We start from the raw sequence: 24,260 nt of genomic DNA on the forward strand, positions 1-24,260 counted from the left end.
AAGCTTTCCAGTATTTGTAGTTCTTACAGGCCACATTTATTACAAGTTTATAGACTCCAAACTTCTCCACTGAACAGTTCATAACAAGGACACGGGCTTATTGTAAAATAATTCATTTAGTGCCTGCCATTCTGACTACATTAGAAATTTAGTTCTCCTGCTCAACGTTCTGTTATGTGACTGTTCAATGCATTACTTAAAACTGCAAGATTGAATAGAGAGATCAGCTTCTGACATTGATGAATGCAAACCACAAGAAACCAAGTCTCCTCGGCAAAATGATGAAAATACTAGCAAAGTCACTAAAATCAATCATTTTAGACTTCTGAAATTTACCAAAGCCACAGAACAAAGTGAAAATTATCTATCCCACAGAAAGTACCAAACTTCAGTAAGACAGCAGCATTTGAGTCATATTAACATGGGGGCATTTCCATCACCCTCCATCCTTCGTTCAGTGTAGAGCACTGACTTTTTTTTTTTTAGATGGAGTTTTGTTCTTGTTGCCAAGGCTGGAATGCAATGGCGCGATCTCGGCTCATTGCAACCTCCACCTTCCGAGTTCAAGCAATTCTCCTGTCTCAGCCTCCTGAGTAGCTGGGATTACAAGCATGCGCCACCACATTCAGCTAATTTTGTATTTTTAGTACAGACGGGGCTTCTCTATGTTGGTCAGGCTGGTCTCGAACTCCCGACCTCAGGTGATCTGCCTGCCTCGGCCTCCCAAAGTGCTGGGATTACAGGCATGAGCCGCTGCGCCTGGCTGCACTGACTTCTTTTGAAGCTCCTTTTAAACCCCTTCTATATCCACCTTCATGTTCACCGCAGTATTATTCACCATGACCAAGACATGGAAACAACCTAAATTTCCTTCAAAGGACAAAAGGGTAAAGAAAATGTGATATATACACATTAAAATATTATTCAGCCATGAAAACACAGAAATCCTGCCATTTGTGACAACAGGAAAAAAGCTGGTAGATGTCATGCCAAGAGAAATAAGGAAGACACCGAAAGAGAAATATTGCATGATATTCATTTCTTCATTTCTGAGGAGGCTTCAGAATCCAGGTCCTTACTAAGATGTGGCAGGCTAGTTTTGCATTTTAGACTGCTCATTAAAATATATATTTATTGGGCCAGGCGTGGTGGCTTACACCCATAACCCCAGCACTTTGGGAGGCCGAGGTGGGCGGATCACCTGAGGTCAGGAGTTCGAGACCAGCCTGGCCAACATGGTGAAACCCTGCCTCTACTAAAAATACAAAAATTAGCTGGGTGTGGTGATGCATGCCTGTAATCCCAGCTACTCAGGAGGCTGAGGCAGGAGAATCATTTGAATCTGGCAGGCAGAGATTGCAGTGAGCCGAGATTGCGCCACTGCACTCTGGCCTGGACAACAGAATGAGACTCCATCTCAAAAAAAAAAAAAAGTATTAATTGCCTATGGTTTTAAAAAAAAGCAAGTAGTTTCTGAAGGATACACTGAAGACTCTTAAACATAATACTATGTTTTCTGAGTCAACCTTTCTTGTTCAGAGAATGAAAAGATCAAGATGCCTCACCTAACATCCAGGAGGGTCCCTGACTTCCTGATTCTAGGCCCTAAACCTATGTCCAAGAGGAAAGTTAAATGCGTAGCCCAGAGCTTTTTAAACCTAGTTATCCAGGCCCCTAAACGGCACAGGAAAATGGAAGCTAACTCCTTACAATTTGCGAAAGAGACAAAGCAGCTGCTGCTTTTTTGTTGCTTATGTCGGATTAAAGTGACATCTTTTTTATCTTCTTTCTTATTTAAAGATTAAAAAACAGGTTGTGTTGACTTACACACTTCTCCATAAAAATACAATATATTGATTCAACATGAAATCTCTACTTTAGTGCCAGATAAATTGAGAATTTGTATGCCAAATTGTAACAAATTTGATGTTCTCAAAAGAAACAGCATTATTCACTTTATTTCAGATGAGAACGGGCTTATGTTCACAACGACACACTCACAGAGATATAATTCCACAGGCACACGTGGTAGAGTGGGCTAAGATCATCACAGACAGTAATGACTTGCAATGCCATTGGACAAATCCTCCAACAGAGCTCTATAAAACCACTAGAAAATGCGCACAATAGCACAACCATCAAAATGAAAACAGTTGTTGTATAGATTTGTATAATAGTTGTAGAGCTGTTAGTAGTTGTACGGAGCATCCTTGACATAAGTAACTCCATCTTAGAAAAAGACTCCATCTTACATTTCATGGGTCACTTTGCCAACAGGGACAAGATGTTTTGCTTAGTAAATAAATAAGAAGGACTGCATCCAAGCAGATAAGGACATAAACAAGCACATTCTTCCACTATCAGTCCTCCCCAGAGGACTCTGGCCATAAAAGAAGCTGGGCTTCAGCAGCTCAAAATGGCCATCTTAACTGCCAACCATCCTGCTGTCATTTGTCATAAGCACTTGACATCTGCTGCCAACGTTTCTACCCACATCAAAGATTCTTCCTTGCAAGATCAACAGATGACTCAGCCCAGACCAGGAGACTGTTTATGTCCTCACTCTCCCTAAGCAGGTTCAAATCTGCTGAGATTTGGTTTATCTCTAATTTTTTAGGGAGAATTTGCTCACACAATCACAAGGCAAAGTCCCATGATAACCCATCTGCAAGCTGAGGAAGAAAGAAGCCAGTGGTGGCTTGGTCCGAGTCCAAAAGCCTCAGAAGCAAGGAAGCCAACAGTGCAGCCTTCAGCCTGTGGCCAAAGGCCTGAGCCCCCAGCAAACCACCAATGGTCCAAAGATAACCAGGTCCACACACATTTGTATCTTTCCACAGTGTCAGGCTTTGATTGATGCTATTTCAATCACAAAAGCCATGAGCTGCCTGGAGTTCCCAAAGAGGCATGTGATGGTTAATATTAAGTGGAAACTTGCTTGGATTGAAGGAAGCCTAGGCAGCTGGTAAAGGTTTCTGGGTGTGTCTGTGCGGGTGTTGCCAGAGGAGACTGACGCTTGAGTCAGTGGATGGAGAGAGGAAGACCCACCCTTGATGTTGGTGGACACCATCCAATTGGCTGCCAGCTCGGGTAGAACATAGAAGGCAGAAGAAGGTGGGATACCTTTGCTTGCTGAGTCTTCTGGCTTTCATCTTTCTCCTGTGCTGGATGCTACCTTCCACTTCTCCTGCCCTTGGACATCAGATTCCAGGTTCTTTGGTCTTTGGACTCTTAGACTTACAATGATGGTTTGCCGGGGGCTGTGTGGCCTCTGGCCACAGGCCAAAGGCTGCACAGTTGGCTCTCTTGCTTCTGAGGCTTTTGGACTTGGACTGAGCCACTACTGGCTTCTTTTTTCTTCAGCTTGCAGATGGCCTGTCATGGGACTTGGCCTTGTGATCATGTAAGCCAATTCTCCCTAATAAACTCCCTTTCGTATAGACACATATCCTATTAGTTCTGTCTCTCTGGAGAACCCTGACGAGCAATTCTTTTTGGTACTGCCCCTTCACTTGCTAGTCAGAGCCGTAAGCACACAGGTTCAAGACACTTCACGAGTCAGTCAATATGGCAAACCATACATAGTAGTGTACTTAATATATATAAATGTTATAGATTAAACATTTCACAATAAACAAAGTAATGTTTAACACCAAGAGAAAAGAGATAGGAGAAAGGGTTAACAAGTCAATCTAGGGAGAGGAACAAAGACAAAAAGAATCTCTTGGTCAGGGCTGGGCAGGCCCATTGGTTTCACAAGGAGAAGTCTTTGAGGCTTCAGCAGCAGATGCCAAGTGCTCATCACAAATGACAGCAGGATGGTTGTCAGTTAAGATGATTATTTCAAGCCACTCCTCCTTTTATGGCCACAGAGTCCTCTGGGGAGGACAGATGGTGGAAGAATGTGCTTGTTTATGCCCTTATCTGATTGGATGCAGTCTTTATTATTTATTTATTAATCAAAACATCTTGTCCTTGTTGGCAAAGTGCCCTGTGGAATACAAGATGGAGTCTTTTTCTAAGATGGAGTTACTTATGTCAAGGGTGACTTATACAGTAGTCTTACCCACACATTCATAGAAACATACAATCTCATCCATGTCATAATCATGGCCAAAAACCTCACAGGCGCCCTCCCTTTCCTCAACTCCAGGAGGCTCCCTGATGAGTCCACACAATCACAAATCCAGTCACACCCACCAATGGTTCTCTCCCAACAACAGCATATATTTTTGAGGACAAAGCACCTCCCACCCCAGTGTTAGTCTAAATTGCACCATTTTGTAAGCCTCCTGCTCTTTCACAGACCTTGGTCAAAGTGAAACATTTCACAGGGGTTCGGGCAGTGAGAAACATCCTGCCTATCGACCTGACTACAAGGCGGACAAAGACCCAATTAAAGAAATATTCTCATCATATCCTACCAGGAAAAGGACCAACTAAAAAACCATCTCTATCATATCTTTCTGGGCAAAGGTCCAAGGAACACCCTGATGACATCCCACCGGAAAAAGGGCCAAACCGCCTGATCCTAAGAACATCTTGTCAATATCCTACCGGGCAGCAAGCCATACAGCCCAGGCCCCTCCCGCCCATACCAAGATAACACTCACAGAGACATTCCAAGAGCCAGGCGGTGCTCTCAAGCCTGGGAGAACATCAGAAAAAACGCAAAGTCCTGCCCTTACAGAGACAGCCTTGACACAGACCTGGTCAGGACTGGGTCACTCCCGTGGGACCTACTCAAGGTCCCTACACACGCGCCTGGAGCTCCCCAATCTACTTGGGGGGGGGGGGGAAGGGCAGTGCTGAAACGTCCCCAAAATCTCACGCGTGAATACCCTACCTAACACTTTCTAGAGGCATTTCCAGCTTGTGGCTGTATTTCCAAGAACCCTCTGGAGGCACAGCTCTTTTTGAAGGAGGGCCGTGTTGCTTGCTGGGAAATTTTTGAACTTTTCCCAAATCAGAGCTTTTAAGCTTTCTGGGTGTATTATTACTATTTTGAGACAGAGTTTTGCTCTTGTCGCCCAGGCTGGAGTGCAGTGGCGCGATCTCGGCTCACTGCAACCTCTGCCTCCCAGGTTCAAGCTATCTCCCTCAGACTCCCAAGTAGCTGGGATTACAGGCACACACCACCATGCCTGGCTAATTTTTGCATTTTTAGTAGCGATGGGATTTCACTATGTTGGGCAGGAGGGTCTCGAACTCCTGACCTCAGGTGATATACCTGCCTCAGCCTCCCAAAGCGCTGTTACAGGCGTGATTTCTGGTCGTTTCAGACTACATTTCCTTCCCAGCAGGACGCGGGGACACGTCTTCCCTGTGGACGGATCCCAAATGCAAGTTGTAAGCAATTAGAACTGTAGTCTCCCAGAGCCTGAACCACTTTTCCCAGGAATTTTTTGTGGTGCGCCTTAGGACAAGCAAAATTTCAGGGGGAGAGAAGGCCGACAGGGCTTCCAGCATTTGAAGATTCTCCCAATCTGAAATACTCTTCCCCAGAAGTCTATGGGGAGCAGCTGCTCTAACAGTGGAAGGAAACACCGACGAAGTGCATTCTGAGAGCAGCGCTTCAAGCGCTGAGGATTCCAGGGCAGTGGGCATTTCCCAGAGGTCTCTGGGGCATGGCTCCATTAGGGCCGTGTGCAGTTGCATGCTGGGAAACACTGATGGGCGCCTTTCCAGATACGTCGATTCCCGGGTTATGGGCTACATCTCCCAGAAGCCCTCAAGGCACGCCGTCCTTAGGGCCGCGTAGAGTTGCATGCTGGGAAACCCTGACGGCTGCTTCCAACTCTGTGGATTCCCGGGTTACGGACTACATTTCCCCGAGGCCTCTGGGTCACGTCTCTATTAGGACCGTGTAGAGTTGTATGCTGGGAAACACTGACGGGCGCCCTTCCAGCTACGTCGAAGCTTCTCTGGTTACGGACCACATTTCCCAGAGGGCCTTGGGGCACAGTCCAATGAGGAGCGAGCCAGGTGGCCGGCTGAGGCGTGCTTCATGCTCCCGGGATATTTAAAAATGGTTTTGGGCCAGGCGCGGTGGCTCACGCCTGTAATCCCAGCACTTTGGGAGGCCGAGGCAGGCGGATCACGAGGTCAGGAGATCGAGACCATCCTGGCTAACCCGGTGAAACCCCGTCTCTACTAAAAAAGACAAAACATTAACCGGGCGCGGTGGCGGGCGCCTGTAGTCCCAGCTGCTCGGGAGGCTGAGGCACGAGAATGGCGTGAACCCGGAGGGCGGAGCTTGCAGTGAGCTGAGGTCGCACCACTGCACTCCAGCCTGGGTGACAGAGCCAGACTCCGTCTCAAAAAAAAAAAAAAAAGAAAAGAAAAATGGTTTTGCTAGGACCATATCCCACCTGCGCCTGAGACTTTGTTTCACCTCCTGATGCCCTGGGTGTGGTTAGGCCTCGAGCCGGGAGCTATTTGCCTCCCAGGAGGAAGCCAGGGCAGGGTTCCGCGGGGAATGGCGGTGAGGGAGCCACTCGGGACGAGGAGGCCCTAAAATGAAAAAGCTTCAGCCTGAGGCTTCGGGAGCGGCGGGCAGGGAAGTGGGAGTGTGTGTGTATGTGTGTGTGAATGAGTGAGAGGCTGCCTGGCGGGGGCCCCGCCGTGGCCCAGTGACTGAGATAATTGTCTTCATCTGTGGGGGTAATGCGAACAAGCCCCTTTCCCGTAGCTGTGATGCATGCAGGGTTGACGCGGCTGGGCTCTGTCCCCTTAAACTGTGACACAGGTGTGTGTGGACGTCTATGAGGGCCATAGCGCCGGGCTGTAAGGGCATCTGTAGGGGTGACGCAGCCGGGCTGTGTCTCTGCACCTCCGCTCAGTGCAAGGTCAATGCTGGTGGGCTCTGCAGGGGTGACACGGCCAGGACGGGTCTCCGTGTCTCTGAAATGTGCCTTTGCACTTCCGTCGGGTTGACCGGGTCAGGCAGTGTCCCTCTGGTGTGAGCGTTCGTGGGTGTGAAAGGACCAGCGAGTGTGTAGCTGTGACGGGTTGGGATCGGGCCTGGATGCATAGCCCTTTGAGTGAGCACAGGTGTGTGCGACCGTGTCTTTCTAGTGTCTCCGTGGCTTCCTGTGCCTTTGCCTTCCAGCCACGTGGTACCTGCTAGGGAGCAGTGGTTGCAAAGTGACGTGAGAGCCTCGACGCTGTTGTGAAAATGACCAAGAAGAAGGCTTCACAAGTAGTCACGAGATGACAATTTTGGAGCCAGAAGTGCTCTCCATGCACCCTACCTGGACGACAAGAGGAAGTAACCTCGGGAATAGAATTCCTTTTGGGGAAGATAGAGGTACCTGACATGGGAGGCGGTGAGAGGGGCAGCTCCGTGTTTCAGAACCCCAATTCCTAGAGTTTTCCAGCATTTCTCTGAAAAACTCAGATGCCTGTGCTCTCTTATTTCTGATTGATTTTAACTGTGGTCTGGGGACAGGTGTGCCCTGTTTTCTTTCTTTCTTTTTTTTTTTTTTTTTTTTTTTTGAGACATAGTCTTGCTCTGTGGCCCAGGCTGGAGTGCAGTGGTGCGATCTTGGCTCCCAGATTCAAGCGATTCTCCTGCCTCAGCCTCCCAAGTAGCTGGGACCACAGGCGCAGGCCACCACACCCAGCTAATTTCCGTATTTTTAGTAGAGGCGGGGTTTCACCATGTTGGCAAGGATGGTCTCCATCTCTTGACCTCATTATCCGCGCCCCCTCGGCCTCCCAAAGTTCTGGGATTATAGGCGTGAGCCACCGCGCCCGGACGTGTTCGCTATTTTCTAACGTAGCTTGTGATCCAGAAAGGTCCTGGTGTCTCATTCTTATCTTCCTTTTCCCCTCTGGCCAACTGGCCTTCAGGAAAAGCATCCCGGAGGAGGAAGACGAACTGTATCCGTCCTAAAGTCAAGTTTCAGGTGAGTTACCTTTTTGTTCATTCAGTGATTTGTGTTTATACAACTTAAGACTATTTACTTTCCCTGGGCCCTTATCTTCCCAAATAGCCATTTATCCCACTAATTCTTCCCCAAGGGAGGGACAGGGCTGTGGAGGTCATTCCTCCGTGTATTCTCCATTGACCCACCCTCTTCTAAAGTGTCTACAAATTGTCTAAGAATCTGATGGTATAGAAGAGATTAATTCTAGCACTTTATATTCCAGTGTGGTTTGGTCAGGAAGGGATTTATTTTTGGGTGGAAGGAAACACCAGATATCTTTGGTCTTTTGTTTATTTTTTATTATTGTAGTATTTATTTTTTTGACATGTTTTTTAAAATTTTTATATAATTGGCAAATACAAATTGTATTTATTGTGTACACGTTTCGATATTTGTATATATTATGAGATGATTAAATCAGGCTGATGAACGTATCCATCCCCTCAGTAATTATTTCTGTCATGAGAACATGTAAACTCTATTCTCTTAGCAATTTTCAAATATACTCTCTCTATATATATATATTTTTTCTTCTTCTTCTTCTTTTGGGATGGAGTTTTGCCCTTGACCCCCAGGCTGGAGTGCAATGGCATGATCTCAGCTCACTGGAACCTCTACCTCCCAAGTTCCAGCTATTCTCCTGCCTCAGCCTCCCAAGTAGTTGGGATTATAGGCACCCGCCACCATGCCCGGCTAATTTTTGTATTTTTAGTTGAGATGGGGTTTCATCATGTTGGCCAGGCTGGTCTCGAACTCCTGACTTCAAGTTATCTTCCCATCTCAGCCTCCCAAAGTCCTGGGATTACAGGTGTGAGCCACCATGCCCTGCCTTTGTCCCAATTTTTAATCACATTTTTTTTCACACTCTTGAGTTGTGTGAGTTTCTTATATATCGTGAATATTAACTGCTTATCAGATGTATGGTTTGCAAATATTTCCTTCTAATCCATAGGTTCTCTCTTCACTCTGTTGATTGCTCTGCTGTGCAGAAGTTTTTTAATTTGATGCAATTCATTTGTCTATTAGCCACCATGCCCAGCCTCGATTTCTTTTTCAAATAGTTGTTAGTGTATAGGGATACTATTGATTTTTTTTTTATATACTTTAAGTTCTAGGGTACATGTGCGCAACATGCAGGTTTGATACATAGGTATACATGTGCCATGTTAGTTTGCTGCACCCATCAACTCATCATTTACGTTAAGTATTTCTCTTAATGCTATCCCTCCCTCAGCCCCCACTGTCCAAAAGGAGGGTGTGTGATATTCCCCGCCCTGTGTCCAATGATCTCATTGTTCAATTCCCACCTATGAGTGAGAACATGCGGTATTTGGTTTTCTGTCCTTGTGATAGTTTGCTCAGAATGATGGTTTCTGAGGGACAGCTTCATCCATGTCCCCGGAAAGGGCATGAACTCGTCCTTTTTTATGGCTGCATAGTATTCCATGGTGTATATGTGCTACATTTTCTTAATCTAGTCTATCATTGATGGACATTTGGGTTGGTTCTAAGTCTTTGTTATTGTGAATAGTGCCGCAGTAAACATACGTGTGAATGTGTCTTTGTATTAGCATGATTTATAATCTTTTGGGTATATACCCAGTAATGGGATTGCTGGGTCAAATGGTATTTCTAGTTCTAGATCCTTGAGGAATCGCCACACTGTCTTCCACAATGGTTGAACTAATTTACACTCCCACCAACAGTGTAAAAGCATTCCTGTTTCTCCACATCCTCTCCAGCATCTGTGTTTCCTGACTTTTTAATGATTGCCATTCTAACTGGCATGCAATGGTATCTCATTGTGGTTTTGATTTGCATTTCTCCAATGACCAGCAATGATGAGCATTTTTTCATGTGTCTGTTGGCTGCATAGATGTCTTCTTTTGAGAAGTGTCTGTTCATATCCTTGGCACACTTTTTGATGGGGTGTTTTTTTCTTGTAAATTGTTTGAGTTCTTTGTAGATTCTGGCTATTAGCCCTTTGTCAGATGGGTAGATTGCAAAATTTTTCTCCCATTCTGTAGGTTGCCTGTTCCCTCTGATGGTAGTTTCTTTTGCTGTGCAGAAGCTCTTTAGTTTAATTAGATCCCGTTTGTCTATTTTGGCTTCTGTTGCCATTGCTTTTTGTGTTTTAGTCCTGAAGTCCTTGCCCATGCCTATGTCCTGAATGGTATTGCCTAGGTTTTCTTCTAGGGTTTTTATGGTTTTAGGTCTAACATTTAAGTCTTTAATCCATCTTGAATTAATTTTTGTATAAGGTGTAAGGAAGGGATCCAGTTTCAGCTTTCTACTTATGGCTAGTCAGTTTTCCCAGCACCATATATTAAATAGGGAATCCTTTCCCCATTTCTTGTTTTTCTCAGGTTTGTCAAAGATCAGATGGCTGTAGATGTGTGATGTTATTTCTGAGGCCTCTGTTCTGTTCCATTGGTCTATATCTCTGTTTTGGTACCAGTACCATGCTGTTTTGGTTACAATAGCCTTGGAGTATAGTTTGAAGTCAGGTAGTGTGATGCCTCCAGCTTTGTTCTTTTGCCTAGGATTGTCTTGGCAATGCGGGCTCTTTTTTGGTTCCATATGAACTTGAAAGTAGTTTTTTCCAATTCTATGAAGAAAGTCATTGGTAGCTTGATGGGGAGGGCATTGAATCTATAAATTACCATGGGCAGTATGGCCATTTTCATGATATTGATTCTCCTGTCCATGAGCATGGAACGTTATTCCATTTGTTTGTGCCCTCTTTTATTTCGTTGAGTGGTGGTTTGTAGTTCTCCTTGAAGAGGTCCTTCACATCCCTTGTAAGTTGGATTCCTAGGTATTTTATTCTCTATGTAGCAATTGTGAATGGGAGTTTACTCATGATTTGGCTCTCTGTTATTGGTGTATAGGAATGCTTGTGATTTTTGCACATTGATTTTGTAAGGGATACTATTGATTTTTTTAATGTTGATGTTGCGTACTACTACTTTACTGAATTCATTTATTATTTCTAATCATTTTTTGGTGGAGCTTTTAGGGTTTTCTATATGAATAAGATCATGTCATCTACAAACAGGAACAGTTTAACTTCTTCACTTCCTATTTGATTGGCTTTTATTTCTTTTTCTTTCCTAATTGCTCTGCCTAAGGCTTCTAGTACTACATTGATTAGAAGTGGTAAGAGTGGGAATCTTCGTCTTGTTCCTGATATTTCAACTTTTCACCATTGATTATGATGTTAGCTATGTGCTTGTGTTATATCACATTTATTATATTGAGGTACATTCCTCAATACCTAATCTGTTGAGAGTTTTTATTAGGAAAGGCTGTTGAATTTTTTCAGATGCTTTTTCTGCATCTATTGTGATGATCATATGGATTTTATCCTTCATTCTGTTAATGTGCTATATCAGATTTATAGATATGTATATGTTGAACCATACTTGCATTCCTGGGATAAATCTCACTTGATCATGGTGAATGATCCTTTTTATATGCTACTGAGTTCAGTTTGCTAGTATTTTGCCGAGGATTTTTGCTTTTATGTTTATCAAAGGTATTGGCCAGTGATTTTTCTTGTCTTGCAGTGTCCTTGTTTGGTTTGGTCATGCTGGTCTTATAAAATGAGCTTGGAGATAATCCCTTCTCCTGAATTTTCTGGAAGAGTTTGAGAAGCATTGTATTAGGTTTTCGAATGTTTGGTAGAACTCACCAGTGAGGGCATCAGGTTCTGGTCTTTCATGGGAGATATTTTATTGCTTATTCAACCTCCTTACCTGTTGTTAGTGTGTTCAGATTTTGTATTTCTTCATCATTCAATCTTGGTAGATTGTATATTACTAGGAATTTATTCATTTATTCTACATTATTCAATTTTTTGGCGTAGAAATTTTCATAGTAATCTCTTGTGGTCCTGTGTTTTTCTGTGGTATGAATGGTAATGTCTCTTATTTCCAATATTTTTATTTGAACATTCTCTCATTCTTTCACTGTTAGTCTAGTTAAACATTTGTGAATTGTTTATATTTTCAAAAATCCACTCTTGGCCGGGCGCGGTGGCTCAAGCCTGTAATCCGAGCACTTTGGGAGGCCGAGACGGGCGGATCACGAGGTCAGGAGATCGAGACCATCCTGGCTAACACGGTGAAACCCCGTCTCTACTAAAAAATACAAAAAACTAGCCGGGCGAGGTGGCGGGCGCCTGTAGTCCCAGCTACTCCGGAGGCTGAGGCAGGAGAATGGCGTGAACCCAGGAGGCGGAGCTTGCAGTGAGCTGAGATCCGGCCACTGCACTCCAGCATGGGCAAGAGAGCCAGACTCCGCCTCAAAAAAAAAAAAAAAAAAAATCCACTCTTAGTTGCATTGATGTTTTTCTATTTTTATCCTACTCTTATTTCTGCTTTTACCTTAATTATTAACTTTGTTCTTTTTTAGGCTTAGTTTGATCTTCTTTTACTAGTTCCTTTCGGTGTGATGTTAGGGTGTTTGAGGTCTTTCTTTTTTAATGTAGATGTTTACTCCTTTAAACTTCCCTTTTAGAACTGCTTCTGCCTCATTCCATAAGGATTGCCAAGACACAGTGAAAGGACGTTCACAATCAGGGAGGTGACATTTGCATCAATCACTTTGTTTTTCCAGTATTAGGCTTACCGTAAGTTTCTTTCTGCTGCTGTAACAATTAAACCATCACAGATTTAGTAGTTGAAAACAGCAAAATTTATCTTAAGCCATCAGAAGTCAAGTAGGTCTCACAGGGCTAAAACCGAGATGTAGCCGGGCACGGTGGCTCAAGCCTGTAATCCCAGCACTTTGGGAGGCCGAGACGGGCGGATCACGAGGTCAGGAGATCGAGACCATCCTGGCTAACACAGTGAAACCCTGTCTCTACTAAAAAATACAAAAAACTAGCCGGGCAAGGTGGCGGGCATCTGTAGTCCCAGCTACTCGGGAGGCTGAGGCAGGAGAATGGCGTAAACCTGGGAGGCAGAGGTTGCAGTGAGCTGAGATCCGGCCACTGCACTCCAGCCTGGGTGACAGAGCGAGACTCCGTCTCAAAAAAAAAAACAAAAAACAAACAAAAAAAAAACCGAGATGTAAAGGCTGTTTTGCTTTTTGGAGACTCTAGGAGGCATTTTCTTTCCTTCCTTTCCTGGCTTTTAGAGGCTGGCACTCCTTGGCTTCCAACCCAACTCTGCATCACCAAAGCCAGCAAGGACAAGTCATTCTCACATCACCTCACTTCATCTCTGCCTCTGTCCTCACCTCTTTCTCTTCTTCTGACCCCCCTCATCTACTTCTAATACCCTGTGGTTACATTGGGCCCACTGGCACAATTCAGGATAATCTCCCTGTCTTACCGTTAGCTGATTAGCAACTTCAGTCCAGCTGCAACTGAAATTTCCCTTGTCGTACCACACCACATATTCCCGCATTCATGAATTAGGGTGTGGACATTTATGAGATACACTTATTCTGCTTACCACAAGCCTATCCATTCAAACATTTATTAATAACTGCAAAGTACCAGCACCTTCATAACTCTGATTTTTTTACCTTGAGTAATCATTTTTTTTAATTTAGAACTTCCTTAAGTTATATTTCTTTTTTTTTTTTTTTTCCAGATGGCATCTCACTCTGTCACTCAGGCTGGAGTGCAGTGGCACAATCTTGGCTCTCACTGCAACCTCCACCTCCTGGGTTCAAGTGATTCTCCTGCCCCAGCCTCCTGAGTAGCTGGGATTACAGGCACATGCCACCACATCTGGCTAATTTTTGTATTTTTAGCAGAGACAGGGTTTCACCATGTTGGTCAGGCTGGTCTCAAACTCCTGACCTCACGATCTGCCTGCCTTGGCCTCCCAAAGTGCTGGGATTACAGGCATGAGCCACTGCGCCCAGCAAGTTATATTTCTTATAATGCAATTAACGCAGGCCTGGTATAAAAAAATTAGTCCTCTAGGAGCTCATAAAGAAGACACTCAAAACTACTCCTAACTGTACCATCCAGATATACTTACTGTTAACATTTTCTAGGTATGTGTCCTGTCTCCCACTCCCCCACTAAACACGTGTGTGTGTGTGTGTTTCTGGAGCATTAAATCCTGCTAATTGATCATGTAAATGAGTTAAAGACACTTTAAATCTTAGTTTGTGAAAGAAATCCAACTCAGCCATGGGTCACATTAATTTGTGTACATGTGGGGAAGAGAGAGGCAGACCAGTTATCTTTCTCTTGCTTTGAAAAGCCTCACATATTTACACCTTATAGGATTAGAGATACACCATTTCAAACTAATCCCATGACAGCAGATTATAAAGAAAGAGGCCGGGCGCGGTGGCTCACACATGTAATCCCAGTACTTTGGGAGGCCGAGGCGGGCGGATCACAAGGTCAGGAGATCGAGACCATCCTGGCAAACACGGTGAAACCCCGTTTCTACTAAAAATACAAAAAATTAGCCGGGCATAGTGGCGGGCGCCTGTAGTCCCAGCTACTCGAGAGGCTGAGGCAGGAGAATAGTGTGAACCTGGGAGACAGAGGTTGCAGTGAGCCGAGATCGCACCACTGCAGTCCAGCCTGGGCAACAGAGCCAGACTTTGTCTCAAAAAAATAAAAAATAAAAAAAGAAAGAAAGAGAGCCTTTGAGAATTAGATTTTCAATGATTTTAATGTTTCTTTGACAGAGAATGATAATCAGTGACGTCTAATGCCTTCCAAATATATACTATTACAAGTAACATTTCCATGATTATATGTACAAGTAACAAATCCAAGATATATGAAATCCAAATACATGAAATGACTAAGATGGCAATAATTTGAAATAATTACATAAGTCTCCCATATGACGTAGAACACATGATTCAGTCTTTTGCTAATATTCTCAATTTGGTATCTCTTCTCAGATTAGATTCTTTAAACTTGATTTCTGATGCAGAATCATGTCTCTATTTCCCTAGTTGCTGGGAAAGAGGGAACATTTTCTTCTTATGTGTCTTAGAATTGTTTTTGCTAATTTTGCTGATTAAAATAAATTCATGCTTAACATCAGGCTTGGAAAGTTATTTTTAGTTAGCATTCATGATTACAGGCTCATGCCTGTAATCGCAGCACTTTGGGAGACCGAGGCGGGCGGATCATGAGGTCAGGAGATCGAGACCATCCTGGCTAACACGGTGAAACCCCGTCTCTACTAAAAATACAAAAATTAGCCAGGCGAGGTGGCGGGCGCCAGTAGTCCCAGCTACTCGGGAGGCTGAGGCAGGAGAATGGCGTGAACCCGGGAGGCGGAGCTTGAAGTGAGCCGAGCATGCCACTGCACTCCAGCCTGGGCAACAGAGCGAGACTCTGTCTAAAAAAAAAAAAAAAAACAAATCTGACAGTAGAGGACAGAGTAAATTAAAAAAAAAATGATTCTCTGGAGAAGTGGAATAATATCAATTGATTGCATCAGTGACAGTGTCCTAGTTGTGGTATTATACTGTAGTTCAGCCATCACTGGTGTGAATCAGGTAAAAGGTAAACAGGATCTCTCTCACTGTATCATCTCTTACAACTGCGTGTGAATCTTTATCTCTATTCTAAAGAAAATTCACAGATAAAAATTTCCTGAATATTCTTGCACAAACACTTGTGAATGACTGTAGTTGTGTCCTTCAGATAAATTTTGAAGACCAGACTTTTGAGTCAAAATCAGACTTTTTAAGTGTCTGCAGTACACCAAACTCTGATATTAGCACAAAAAATGAGAGAATAACTAAAAGGACACAGCTGCTACCTGTATGTTGTTTATAACCCAGCCGGGGGGGAAACTGAATAGAAGCAGCTCAGGGCAGCCTGTGATCAGGGATTGTGGAGAATTCCAGGTGCTATGCCCTGGGAGGTGCTAGGAAGGGAACATCATTCTGACAGCACCCACTCGGGTGGGCCATTCTTACATTGCTATCAAGAAATCCCTGAGACTGGGTCATTTATAAAGATTATATTGGCTCGTGGTTCTGAAGACTGATAAGGAAGCATCAACATCTGGCATCCGCTTGGCTTCTAGGGAGGCCTCAGGAGCTTTTACTCCACTTTACTTGGAAGGTGAAGTGGGAGCAGGCATGTCCCACATAGCAAAAGGAGGGGTAAGGTTGGGACACAGCGGTGGCGGGAGGTGCAGGGGGGTACCATGTACTTTTAAATGACCAGATTTTGCAAGAACTCACTCACCATGGCCAAGACAGCACCAAGCCATGAGGGATCTGCCTCCATGACCCAAACACCTCCCACCAGGCCCCACCTCCAGCACTGGGGGTGACCGCTCAACTTGAGATTTAGACGGGGCAAATATCCAAGCCCACGGATGTTGAGTTACAACCAATTAATTCTGAATTCACAGGTTCCATGTGTGGGTAAATACAATTTGTTTTATGACTTGTTATTTTTCCAAGAATGTTTGATGCAAAGGGAAGACCAATAGGGTAAGGTGAATTAATGCTTCTCTGCTGGGCCATCATGGCTTGAAGGACAAGTTCAGAAGTAAAATTCACACTCCCCTCAGACGTAAAAGGAAGCAACCTCAAAACAACTGTCGGTATGTACAAGCATCACTTGGCATTTTGGCCATTTTTGCCAGTCAGTGCTCCAGCACATGTGGAAATACGTGTCTATGTGTACATGTGCGTTGACATCAGCAGAGGTACCCCGGGGCCTGATGTGTGAGTAGAAGACGCACTTGCATGGGCGTGTGTGAGATTGATGTGCCTGCTCTGTCCCCATAGTTGTGACAGGTGTGCAAGTATCTTGGCGGCAATGGGACCCATGCAGGGTGACCATCCATATACAGGGAGGACAGCTACACAATCTACAACCTGTTAATACAGTGTAGACCCCAGGAATCTCTGAAACACTCTCTCCCAGTGCCCTCTGACTTCTGATTGTTATAGATATGGCCTGAGGGCAGGTGTGCCTTATGAGGTATTTTCTAATGTAGGCTGTGCACCTAGAAAGACCCTAGCTTCTCCTTCTTATCCTCCTCTTTCCCCTAAACCAACATCCTTCCGAAAAAGCACCCCTTGAGAGGAAGAATCATTTACCCATCTTAAAATCAAGGTTCAAGTGAGTTAAGCGATTAGTGTTTATAAGCCACGACTACTTTCCTTGCCCCTAAATATTCTCGCTATAACAACTTATCCCAGTCATCCTTTCCAAAGAGCTGTGGGGGTTTCATACAGGGATATCCCTCAATGTACTCCCCATTGACCAAGTCTCTCTTCTGAATGTTATTCACGTGCCCCTTTGGCAAACTGTGTAGCTCTTTCTGTGTGCCCTGCTCTTCTAAGAATCTGATGATATAGAAAAGTACCTCCGGGAGCTTAACATTAGTGCTTGATATTAGAATGTGGTTTGCCGAGGAAAGGATTCTTTTTTTTTTTTTTTTTTTTGAGACGGAGTCTCGCTCTGTCGCCCAGGCTGGAGTGCAGTGGCCCGATCTCGGCTCACTGCAAGCTCTGCCTCCCAGGTTCACGCCATTCTCCTGCCTCAGCCTCCTGAGTAGCTGGGACTACAGGCGCCCGCCACCACGCCCGGCTAATTTTTTGTATTTTTAGTAGAGACGGGGTTTCACCGTGGTCTCGATCTCCTGACCTTGTGATCCGCCCGCCTCGGCCTCCCAAAGTGCTGGAATTACAGGCGTGAGCCACCGCGCCCGGCTAAGGATTCATTTTTTAAGTGGAATCAAACACCACCTGTCTTTAGTCTTTTCCCTAGGCCTGATTTTCATATCACAGCCAGAAAGTAGACGGTTTGACTATGTGACAAGGTTGTCAGCTTTGTGAGGCTTGTAAGAGTGGAGTTTGAGCAAACTTCTGTGTCATCAAAGGTATAAATGTTTTCCAAGTAATCAATACATTGAAATTTGTTCTGTGTACTAGGTTTTCTTTGAAGCCGACAGCTTCAGAGTTTTTTTTTTTCCCCACTTGTTTTGCGTGCACAGTGAGAAGCAATGTGGTTTGATTTTGAATATGAGTTCTGGATCTAGGACGGAGTTGGCAAATTTTTTCTGTAAAAGGTTTGGCATTAAATATTGTGATTTATGGGCCACATATAGTTCTGTATTTTTCCTTTTATTTATTTGGATTATTGTTGTTTTGTTTATTAAAATGACATCCTTTTTTATTTTTATTCAATAGATAACAAATTATGTGCTTATTATGTACAGCATTATGTTTTGATACGTGTTTGCATTATGGAGTGATGAAACCAAAGTGAATAACACATCCTTCACCTTACTAGTTATTTTTGCGATTAGAACATTTAACATCTCTCAGCAATTTTCAAATACACATTGTTATTCATTATAGTCACCAGGTTATAAAATAGATATGCAGAATTTATTCCACCTCTCTAGCCTTTGTAGCCGTTCATCTCCCTGTTCCCACCCCTGTCCAGCCTCTGGTGACCATCATTCCACTCTTCACTTATATGAGTTGAGCTTTTTGACACTTAAATAGGTGAGATAATGCAGGTGGACCTTTCTATGCCTGGCTTATTTCACTTAATATAATGTCCTCTAGGTTCACCCATGTTATCACAAATGACTGGATTTTCTTGGTTTTTAAGACTGAATAGTATTTAATTGTGATATATACCACATTTGCTTTACCTATTCCTCTACTGATTAACATGTAGGTTGATTCTTTTTTTTGTTTTCCCCTTGGGTATTGTGAATAATACTGCAGCAAATGGGGAGTATTCCTTCCTCTATAACTTTTTGGAAGAGTTTCAGAAGTGGCATTTTGTGAATATTTGGTAGAATACAGCAATGAAGCCATCATCAAGTCCTAGGCTGTTCTTTGATCAGAGATTCTGTATTACTTATTCAATCTTTTTACTCATTACTGATCAGATTTTTCTGTTTCTTCATGATTCCATCTTGGTAGGTCGTGTGTTTCTAGGAATTAATCTTCTAGGTTATCCAATTTTTTTGGCATCTAATTGTTCATTGTAGTCTCATGATTCTTCGTATTTCTGTGGTATGAGCTGTCTCCATTTTCATTTCTGGTTTCATTGATTTCGAGTCTTCCCTTTTTTGTCTTTCAAAGTCTCATGGTTTTTTCAATGTTGTTTATCTTTTCAAAAAATCAACTCTTAGTTTAGTTAATCTTCCCATATTGTTTCTCTAGTCTCCATTTATTTTTACTCCAACTTTTATTCTTCCTTTCATTAACTATGAGCTTCATTTGTTCTTTTTCAGGTTCTTGAGAAGTAATGTTTGTTTAAGGTCTTTCTCCTTTCTTAATGTAGGTGTTTATTGCTATAAACTTCCCTCTTAGAACTGCTTTTCCTGTGTTTCTCAAGATTTGGCATGTTGTTTCCTTTTGCATTTATTTCAAAATATTTTTAAATTAAACTTTTAATTTCTTCCTTGACCTACTGGTACTTATTATCATGTTGTTTAATTTCCACATATTTGTGAATTTACTTAAATTCCTCCTGTTATTGATTTCTAGCTTAATACCACTTGATTGAAAAAGATGCTCGATAGGATTTCAGTTGCCTTAAATTTCTTAAGGCCTGTTATTTGGCCTAATATGTTATCTGTCTTGGAGAATGTTTCATGTGTGCTGGAGAAGAATGGAGAAGAATATGTATTCTGCTGCTGTTGGGTGCGATGCTCTGTATACATCTGATAGGTCCGTTTGGTCTAAAGTAAAATTCAATTCCAGTGTTTCCTTATTGATTTTCTGCTGAATAAGTTGTCCTTTGTTGAAAGTAGGATTTGAAGTCCCCTTCTGTTATTGTATTGCAGTCTATTTGTCCCTTCAGATCTTGTAATGTGTGCTTTATATATTTACCTGATCCGATGTTGGGTACATACGTATTTACAATTGATACATTTTCTTCATTAATTGATCCCTTTATAATTCTATAATGACTTTCTTTGGCTTTTCTTATAGCTTTTGACTGAAATTCTATTTTGTCTGATATACGTACAGTTGACCCTTGAACAACATGGAGCTAGGGCAACAACCCACCATGCAGTCAAAACTCCACGTTTAACTTTTGACTCCCTAAATATTTACTAGCCTACTGTTGAATGGAAGCCTTATTGATTACATAAAGTCGATTAACACATATAAAGAATGGTATATGTGTTATATGCAATACTCCTACAATAAAGTAAGCTAGAGAAAAGAAAATGTTATTAGGAAAATATGCCGGGCGCAGTGGCTCATGCCTGTAATAGCAGCTATTATAGCAGCCAAAACGGACTAAGACAACTGTATTGCTGAGACACAGTGAAAGGTCATTCAACATCAGGGGGTGGCATCTTAAGTCCTAGAAGTCAGAAGTCTAAAGTGGGTCTCACTGGGCTAAAACCAACAAGTTGAAGACTATGTTGCTTTTTGGAGGCTCTAGGAGGAATTCTCTTTCAGGCTTTTCCCAGCTTTTAGAGGCTGCCCAGACTCCTTAGCTCCTGACCCCATCCTGCTTTTTTTTTTTTTCTTTTTTTTGATACAGAGTCTCACTCACTCTGTTGCCCGGGCTGAAGTGCAGTGGCACCATCTCAGCTCACTGCAACCTCCACCTCCCAGATTCAAGCAATTCTTCTGCCTCAGCATCCTGAGTAGCTGGGATTATAGGCGTGCACCACCATGCTCGGCTAATTTTTGTATTTTTTTAGCAGATGGGGTTTCATCATGTTTACCAGGCTGGTCTCGAACTCTTGACCTCAAGTGATCCACCCGCCTCGGCCTCCCAAATGCTGGGATTACAGGTGTGAACCACTGCGCCCAGCCCCATCCTACACCTTTAAACCCAGAAAAGACAAATCAGGTTCTTCTTCTATCACCTCAGTCCCCACCTGTTTCTGTCATCACATGTTTCTCTTCTTCGGAACTCCCTCATCTACTTTTAAGGAACTTTGTAATTGCACCAGGCCCACCTGGATAATTCAGGGTACTCTCCCTGTCTGAAGGGTGGCTGGTTAGCACCCTTTTAAGTCCATCTGCAACCTTATTTATCTTGCCTTGTAACATAACATATTCCCAGCTTCCAGATGTAGGATGTGGATATATTCTGCCGGTAACAGGCCTGTCCATCAAACTTTCCTGAATAACTAGAATGTACCCACTCCCCTACAACAATGGTCCTTTTTCCTTGCTAATCTTTTTTTAAATTTGGGGCTCCCTATAATTATATACTTTATAATGGGATTAATGAAAGCCTGTATCAAAAAAAAAAAATTATTCCCCTGAAAGCACACAAAGAGGAAACTAAAAATTACCCTTATTTATTTATTTACTTACTTATTTATTTATTTATTGAGACAGAGTCTTGCTTTTATCACCCAGGCTGGAGTGCAATGGCACAAGCTCGGCTCACTGCAACCTCTGCCTCCTGGGTTCAAGTGATCTCCTGCCTCAGCCTCCTGAGTAGCTGGGATTACAGGTGTCTGCCACCACATTCAGCTAATTTTTGTGTTTTTAGTAGAGATGGGGTTTCGCCATGTTGGCCAAGGCTGGTCTCGAACTCCTGACCTCAAGTGATCTACCCGCCTTAGCCTCTCAAAGTACTGGGATTACAGGTGTGAGCCACTGTCCGGCTGTAATTACCCATATTTATAGCATCCAAAGATAATTCCTATTAACACTTAGTATGTATGTTTATTGTCTTCCCCTCCACCTCTAAGAATGTGTGTGTTTTGTTTCTGGAACATTGAATCCTATTAATCATGTAAATGAGGCAAAAACTCTCCAAATCATAGTTTGTAAAAGAAATCCAGCCCAGCCATGGGTCACATTATGTCTGTGTGCATGTGGAGAGAGGAGAGATGCCAGTCATGTTTCCTTGCTTTGAAAAATTAATCATTGATGAATATGAAAATACTCACTGGATACCTTACAAATATGTACTTTGGAAACATTCCCAAGGTTATATGTGCAAGTGACAAATATTGACTGTAACATTTCAAAGGTATATGAAATAAAATTAGATAGCAGTAGTTTAAAATGTTCTTTTTTTTTTTTTTTTTTTTTTTTGAGACAGAGTCTTACTCTGTCACCCAGGCTGGAGTGCAGTGGCACAGTCTTGCCTCACTACAACCTCTGCCTCCCAGGTTCAACCGATTCTCCTGACTCAGCCTCCTGAGAAACTGGGATTACAGGGACCCATCACCATGCCCGGCTAACTTTTGTATTTTCAGTAGAGACAAGGGTTCACTATGTTGCCCAGGTTGGTCTTGAACTCCCGACCTCAGGTGATCTGCCCACCTCAGCTTCCCAAAGTGCTGGGATCACAGACCTGAGCCACTGCGCCCAGCTGATAAGAATCTTTAAACTAGATTTTTAAAGGAACTATCATGTCTCTGTCTCCCTAATTAAAAGGAAATAGCAGACTTGTTACTTTTATGAAAATGGATTGAGATACGTTGTTGATTTTTGATAATAACAGCTACCTTATCTTAATTGTTATATATGACTGTGTGTTTCATGTAGATGATGCTATTCAAACAATCATACATTGTACTATCTTTCTTGCAGTTTTACCAGTGAGGAAATTTTACCACACTGTGAAGTTAATAACTATCAGAGCTCAGATTAATACCCTCAAATCAGACCACAGAGCCTGTGTTAATTTCATCAAACCATCTCTGCTCAAATTATATGTACCTTTCTAACCTACCCTTTTCACTTGTTGATTCATCAGAACTTTTCTCAATTAATGTCAGTATTATTAGGAAATGTAGTATATGTGTCATTGTATAACAGACCATGATTTAATCTGATTTTCCTTTACCCTCCACTGCAAGATTTTCATTTTTAAAAATTATTCTCTACCGGGTGCGGTGGCTCACGCCTATAATCCCAGCACTTTGTGAGGCCGAGGTGGGCGGATCACCTGAGATCGGGAGTTCGGGACCAGCCTGACCAACATGGAGAAACCCCGTCTCTTAAAAATACAAAAAAAAAAAAAAAAAAAAAAAAAATTAGCCGGGCGTGGTGGCGCATGCCTATCATCCCAGCTACTAGGGAGGTTGAGGCAGGAGAATCGCTTGAACCCGGGAGGCGGAGGTTGCGGTGAGCCGAGATGGCACCATTGACTTGAGCCTGGGCAACAAGAACGAAACTCCTTCTCAAAACAAACAAACAAAACATTATTCTCTAGAAATTCTGGGTAACGTCAGTGGATTACATCAATGTTAACCTTCCGGTTGTGGTATTATATACTACAATCACCAGCCGGGGTAACCAGGTGAAAGATACACAAGATCTCTCAATTTTATTTCTTGTAACTACATATGAATCTAAAGTCTATCTAATTAAAAGAGAAAAACATTTTCAGAAAAAAAGTATTTTGTGAATATACTTCAACATTGTGTACGACTATAGCTACTTCCTTGGCATAAATACCAAAAAGTGGGATTTTGAGTCAAAATGAGGCTGTGGTTAAGTACCTGTAACATCCTGTAGACCCTGTGACATTAGTACTTGGAATGAGAGCGTGACTAACCGGGCATAACTGTGGCCTGCACATTGTTTACAATCCAGCAAGCAAGAGACACCGAAAAGCAGCTCGGGCAGCCTGTGCTAGCTGGTGGCCTGCAGAGAATTCCAGGTGATGCTCCAGAGGGCCTAGGAGAGGATACCCTTCCGAGGACAGCCATGGCTCGCCCGGCATCACCCCACTCAGAGGCCAGACGGGGTCCCAGCTGGGGTGACACAGCCCGTCTCCCAGTCGGGAAGGGGCGTCTGCAGGGAGCAAGATGGACTCAGTGTGGGGCTGCCTGCCTGGAACGCGCCCCGAGGCCCTTGCCTGGGACCGTCCCGGACTACGTTTCCCAGAGATCATCCAGGAGTACGCCGTGCTGCATGCTGGGACATGGGGCTTGGGGCTCTGGTCCCGCGTCCTCCTCTAGCCTCACCCCCCGCCCCAAGACCCCAGCACTGGGGGACCACTGGGTGCGTCTGCTGCTTTGGGAGAGGCGGAGGAGGGAAAGAGATGGGAGGGGTGCACACACACGTCTCAGTGTGTCCGCGTGTCAGAGTCTGTGCACGCGCACATGTGTGTCGGGCTCTGTTGTGCCTGCACATGCGTGTCGGGCTCCATGCACACATGCGTTTCGGCGTCTGTGCATGCGCACACGCCTGTCAGGGTCTGTGTGCCCGCACAGGCACCGCAACGGCTGAGCACACTATGTATCGGGGGTCTGTCGTCGCTCACATACGTGTAGGGGTCTGTGCACACATGCGTGTCCGGCTCTGCTGCTGCTGGCGCGCTCCGGCAGCTCAAACCGCGAGGCCCCGCCTGGGTCCGGGGTGCGCATGCGCGCTGGCCTCCAGGGGTGGCGGGACCGAGTGTGTGAC

The 24,260-nt window shown here is 43.8% G+C and overlaps 1 non-coding gene across 1 annotated transcript; it reads left to right on the forward strand.

Moving 5' to 3' along the window:
- Positions 1–1,285: 1,285 nt before the first annotated feature.
- LOC102147128 (uncharacterized) lies at positions 1,286–20,729 on the forward strand. The gene is made up of 3 exons (XR_012427945.1): positions 1,286–7,306; positions 7,852–7,907; positions 20,582–20,729. It is a non-coding gene; the product is annotated as an uncharacterized protein (transcript).
- Positions 20,730–24,260: the final 3,531 nt, after the last annotated feature.

This window comes from Macaca fascicularis, chromosome 19, assembly GCF_037993035.2.
Source record: "Macaca fascicularis isolate 582-1 chromosome 19, T2T-MFA8v1.1".
Classification (NCBI taxonomy): Eukaryota; Metazoa; Chordata; class Mammalia; order Primates; family Cercopithecidae; genus Macaca; species Macaca fascicularis.